General features: G+C 34.2%; 1 long non-coding RNA gene across 1 annotated transcript; it reads left to right on the top strand.

Annotated features, from left to right (window-relative positions):
• LOC110271030 lies at window positions 2,534-4,729 on the top strand. Its single transcript, XR_002361012.1, has 4 exons — window positions 2,534-2,572; window positions 3,511-3,575; window positions 4,217-4,358; window positions 4,420-4,729. It is a non-coding gene; the product is annotated as an uncharacterized LOC110271030 (long non-coding RNA).

Here is a 6,315-nt window from a genome sequence, read left to right as displayed (position 1 = left end):
GTGATAATTTATATTTACAATCATCAAATCATAAATTTTTACGGTTTAAAAAATGTGTCTATGCAATATTTTTTTTTAAAAAAAATAGAAGTGGTAAGGAAATAAAATCACGAATAGCAAAAGAAGCATTGCATAACTATTAGGTTAATTCTCCATTAACACCTTTGGAATAACTTGAACATAGAGAGTCTACACCATATTAAATTCATATTAAAATGGAATAAGAAAAGTGAAAAATGAAAGTAAATTACTATGAGTAAAACTATACATTTAAATTATCAGCAACAAGAAAAGTGTAAAAAAGAAGCAAAAATAAAAATCCAACAAGAATGTGAATTACAATTAAATTTGTATTTATCCAACTCAAATCACATATTATGACGAGAGTTTCTTACTTGATGATTAAGATTAGTCCTTGGTTCACATAGAACAATACTCTGATGATTGTTATATCAAATTGGAATCAACTGAAGAGAGACTCCCTTGCCATTACTCTTTTCTTTGACATGTATCAAAAGAGAAATATTTATTTAGTTATACTATATAAACTAAAATCCTCTGTCAACCTTCCTGCATTTAGTTATCAAGAACTAATTGCTTAGTTATATCAAATTTTAATCTGGTTACTATGAACAAAAAAAATCCCAATGGTTGGAACTTGATTAAAAAAAACTATTTTCACTAAGTCTTTGAGAATGAAAGTACTCATTTTTATTTTGCTCCTATTTACTAGCATTATCATGTACATTGGTATGAAAAACTACCTAAAAAGTAAAAAGTAATTCAATTGAACAAAAGAGTATAGCAAACTTTATTAAAACAAAATTAAAAGTTCTGACAAATAAATTCTCAGACTTTGGATTCTATTTTTCATTTGCAAACCACTCCTATCATTGATGGTCGAATGCAGAAGAAAAGCTTTTGTAGACAATCACATCCATTAGGCAACAATACATTCGTTTAACGATAAACTCCATACATTTTTGTTCGAATATAATAGAAGAATGAATTGTGACCATTTTCTAACACAGAATAGAAATCAATTATGAGAAGTTTTAGAGATTTAATAGAATTTAATGCAAATTACCCAATTTAGGTGTGCGAAGATGTGGCTATTAAATGCTGATGGTTTGATAAAAGCGGAGTTTGATAAACTAATTTTTATTTGCACATATATCAAATGGATACATAACACCTGTATCATTACATTTTAGTTAAAGAATTGTGTTTAAAGTGTGCATACAAACACGTGTATTTTGGTTTCTTAGGTAATCAACATGTATACTATTAGGTGGCTTCAATAGAATTTTTTTTATAGTAAAATTAAATTATTTTTATTCNNNNCACACAGATCATACACTCCTATCCCTCTTACAAAATTGATAAAAATAAAGGCGAGGAAAAATTAATAAGTAAGATAATACAAAAATACTGAATAAACAGAAAATGAACATAACTCTTCTGAAGCTTCGTTGCCCATATCCTAAAAAGGAAAAACCTGTAGGAGAGTGAGAACATCGTCCTCGAAAGGGTTTTCACTATGGAGTTACAGAATTGCTATAATAAGATACGTAAAATAAAATTATTTTTAAAGTACAGTGATCTTTGCTCGTCTTACGTGTCTTTTTAAAAGCCAAAGAGTTAACATCCAAAAATCCGTTTCAAAGAAAAACCAACTAATTATCCAAAATTTAGTTATAAAAATCTTAAAATCTTTCCTAGACAGTATGAATTACCAACCTGTCCCAAGCATAGGTTCATTAAGTCTATACTAGGGGTGGCAAACGGGCCTTAATCCGCCGGGTCGGCCCGCGTAACCCGCCAAAAAAGGCGGGATGGGCTGGAAATTTGGGACCGCCGAAAGACAAAAGCCCGCCTAACCCAAACCGTTTAAACCGTGGGCTTTGGCGGGGCGGGGCGGGCTTCCCCGGCGGGCTGAAGTTTTTTTTTTTTTTGCTGAACCCATTAGGCCATTACCCATGAACCCAGACCCACCGACCCGACCCGACCCAATCCCCATTCCCCATTCCCCACCCAGCGAAATGGCTGAAAGCCTGAAACCCTAAATTGAATCCCCACTCCCTAATCCCTAAATCCAGATTTGCAGCTGCCTCACTCTCACGTCTCGCTCCTCTCAGTCACTCAGTCGTCTCGTCTCCAGTCTCCTCGACGGCTCTCAGCCTCTCACTCGGTTCCTCAACCTCAGTTCCTCACCGTTAGTTCCTCAGTTCCTCACTCGGTCATCCTCAGCTCCTCACCGTCACTCTCAGTCTCTCACTTCCATCGTCCATCGACCTCAACTCGAATTTCAGAGTTCCATCCTCACCCCTGACGGTCGCTGAGTCGGAGTCAGTTCCTCACCGTCGATCTTCGGTCATCGTGGCCTACTGAGTTATAGCCACCGCTGCTGCTCCGTCTGGCCGTCGTCGCTGCTGCCTGCTGGTCTCGGTCCTAGCTCCTGGGTCTTGTGAGTCGTGACTTGTCCTCTGACTCTCTGGTCTCGTTCTCGGTCACGGCTGCTCCACGCTCTGGATCTTGTGTTTTGGGCTGTTTTGTGCTCTGATCCTTCAAGGTCTCCACTCTCCACAACTCTAACCTTTGTTTTCAAATTATTAACATAAGTTGATATATGATATACTTGATGATTGTAATTTATAGTGTGTGTTGGCGTTGCTAAGTGAAAGTGCATGGTGTTGTTATTTATTATGTACAGAAAAGGGTGTTTATGAGTGGTTTTGAGTTCAACTCCATCATGATATGATTATGATAGATGTATCAGATTTCAGATTCAGATGCTTTCTAAGACAGTGTTCATTTCTACTTGTATGTATACTTGCATGTATGCCAGTGGTAATTAATATTAATAATTAAGTAGCTTGTCAAGTGTGAACTATTAGCAGTAAATTAAAAGTATACTTGATATGCAAATTATTTGGATATTTGCCATATATATGTTGTATAATTAAGTAGTGCTCGTTTGTTGTTTCACCTTTGATTTGATTTCGTTTAATTTGCATCATGTTCCTTTTCTTTCTTTTAGCTTTGCCTCTTCTATCTTACTATTTTCTCCTTTACTTTTAATCAACCATCAAAACTTAGAAGCAAATGCAACAGAGTGTATTACAAGATATTTGCCATAAATAGTTCATATATTGTGAAATAGAAAATTATATTTGTCAAATTGTTGTCGCAATTACTTTGTATTACAAGATATTTAGTCTTAATAAGTTAGGATGTCCCTCATATATTGTATGAGACATGCATGGCTTTGTATAAAAAAAAATTAAAATATTTTAAGAGTGCAACTCTTGTTATTTGAAAGTTGATTATATATTCAACTGTATAAAGAGATGTTCTAATATAACTATTTTTAGGGGTATAATTAAAATTTATTAAACTTGTTATAATATTATTAGTAGGTATTTTTAATGATTGTTGGTTAAATACTTGAATTTTGAAATATGAATTCTGAAACTGTTGATCTTTAAACAGAATTTACTTTTATTTCAGGAAATATGAATTCTGAAACTGTGAGTAACCTTGTTACTACTGGAGTTGGTTCTGAGGCTGCTCCGGTCGAGATCTATGAAGCACGGATTCTCCTATGGTGCCGGCGTATCCGTGTCGGACACGAATCCGACACCGACACTCGACGGATACTTCAAACGAGCGTATCGGTGACATGTCTTCTTGCGGTGCAGAATTTTGGTGAAGTTATCATGAATTCGAACGAGTCCGATCCAATTTAGAGCTGAAAATTTGGTATATGTTCATACTAATCTCCGACTTTTATCTAGAATGAGTGAAGATTATAAAAAAGGAGATACCAACATGTGGGACGTCAGAGTTGATGACAACAGTCCAGATCTGAGTGAGGTTTCGTATTTATCTTTAGATGAACCAAACATAGAAGCTGTAGTATTTGCGGAGGATGGACTTGGAGGAGAAAAAATTGATACATTTTCTGTTAGCGAGATGACAAAAGTAGATTAAAATTTTTTATTTTTTTTAACAATTACATAATTTTTAGACTTTTTTATGCAACTATATTTCCTCTTATATTTACAATATGATATTTTATTAATTTAATATATTATTTAAATTTTAATTCACAACGTATCATAAACGTGTCGTATCCAATTTTTTATAAAAAGAACGTGTCGGCGTATCCGTGTCGTGTCGTGTCCGTATCGCGTGTCGTATCGGTGCTTCCTAGGTCGAGATTGATGAACCTAGTTCGAAAAGGCTGAGACAAGCAACCTCCAATGTTTGGAATTTTTTCAAAAAGCTCGGTCCAGATAAGGATGGAGTAGAACGTGCTGAGTGTAAAGGATGCAAGAAAGTGTTTAAAGCTGGAGGTAAGCGATATGGCACTTCTACTATAAAACGTCATCTTGATAGTTGTACTCAAATTTGTAGAGAGTTCTTCCCAACTTTCAAGTAATTTTTCTCAAGCAACATCTTCTGCAATTGGAACTCAGCTTATTAAAATTGTTGGTGTAAGTATTTTTATCTACTTGATTATATGTATTTTTTATTTTTCATGCTTTTTGATTCATATATTGTTTGTAATGCAAAAGATTTGATGTCCCGTAATCAAGAAGTTGAAGTGAAAAGTGGAAAGAACCAACTGGATATTTACTTGAGTGAGGCAACATTATTTTGCAATGATGCAATCATTGATGTTTTGCAATGGTGGAAAGACAATCATCATCGTTTTCCAACACTATCACTAATTAACCACGGCCTCAGGCCCATCCAATCCAACATGGCCTCCGGCCCAAACAACTCAATCATCAACCAATTCATCACAAACCAACCAATCAAACACAATCACAATTAATGTAGTTCAAGCACAATCAAAGCAATTACCACAAGTATAACAGCTAGCAATTAACATAAGTATTCATATAGGCAAACCAATTATAATATACACACCCAAAAATGTCACATAGATGCAAATGATGAATGTCTATTCCTATTCAGGCCATGAGCTCAAATGTCTGTTCGTTGCCCGATACCCGAGATAGGCGTTACGTATCGTCGTCCCTACCTTGGCTAACGTCCCTTCCATGAGCGTTACGTATCGCCGTCCTCATGGGGAACCTTCCCTGCGGTCTCAAGTGGGCGTTACGTATCGCCGTCCCCACTGAGCCTTATCCTTCGGGTCTCTAGTGAGCGTCCCCATTGAGCCTCATGTACAATATCTCAAATTATTTCAAGTTCATAATCCACTTTTTCTCCAAAACAAATAAATTCTCTTTCAAAACGGAGCCACCTTAAGTAACATTCTCCAAAATTTCCAAAAGACTTTCAAATATCATATAAAAAAGGGAATTCTCTTTGAAAAGACTCAAAATTTTCACTTTTAAATCATCTATTTAACTATTTTAAATAAGAGTTATTAATTAACAAATCCTTGGCAATGACTCAAGACTCTAGGGAAGAATAACCTACCTCATTTCTTAAATTCTTTTTAAATCCTTGAAATCCTAGTTACTTAAATTGAAATCTATTAAAAAGAAGACTTAAAATCAAAACCAAGGCATGTAAGCCAAAAGTTTCGAACCAATTTTAAAATCAAAATTATTTAAGTCTAAAAACCAATTTCATTTCATTCTTAAATCAGAAACCTTCCCAAAGGCTCGGAATTGTTTAGTCGAAATTTAAAGAAGACTTCAAAAGTAATACAAATTTAACTAATCAAAGTTCAATTCCTTTTCAAAATCCGCTAAAACTCCTCCAAAGGTACTTCTTAACCAAACTTCAAAACATAGGTCCTTTCACATTTAAATCAAACTTGAAACATAAATTTTTCTTAAACCAATTAAACTCGAAACACGTATTTCTTAATAAGTCAAATACCAAATCATAGAACCTCTCAAATCCAATCATTTTCTAAATTACATTTTAAAACAAAATCTTAAGTTTTTTAAAAATCCGGCAGCATTTCCTCTAAAACTTGGACTTTGCCACCCTTTTTGGGTCCCAACCAAACCAATTCTCAACTCTTTCCATCAAGTTCAAGATTAAATCAGTTCCTAATAGCACCAAATCCAGACTTTTAAATATTAAAATTATTTCAATTCAAAACAATAAAAAATCTCCATTTTAACTAAATCAGACATTATTTCAATCAAACAGGCAATCGTATTCATCCAAAACAAATCAGACAATTCATAAGACTTACAAAGTCACCAAAGATACATTTCACACATCATATCTATTTATAACAATTCTAATTTAAAATAAATTAGTTTTTAGAGAATGGAGATTAATTGTTTATTTATTTAATATTTTTCAAAAAAGAATGGA

The sequence above is a fragment of the Arachis ipaensis genome, chromosome B04, assembly GCF_000816755.2.
Source record: "Arachis ipaensis cultivar K30076 chromosome B04, Araip1.1, whole genome shotgun sequence".
NCBI classification, from domain to species: Eukaryota; Viridiplantae; Streptophyta; class Magnoliopsida; order Fabales; family Fabaceae; genus Arachis; species Arachis ipaensis.
The sequence above is the reverse complement of the archived record's forward strand: the minus strand, read 5'-3'. Positions and strand labels throughout refer to the sequence as shown.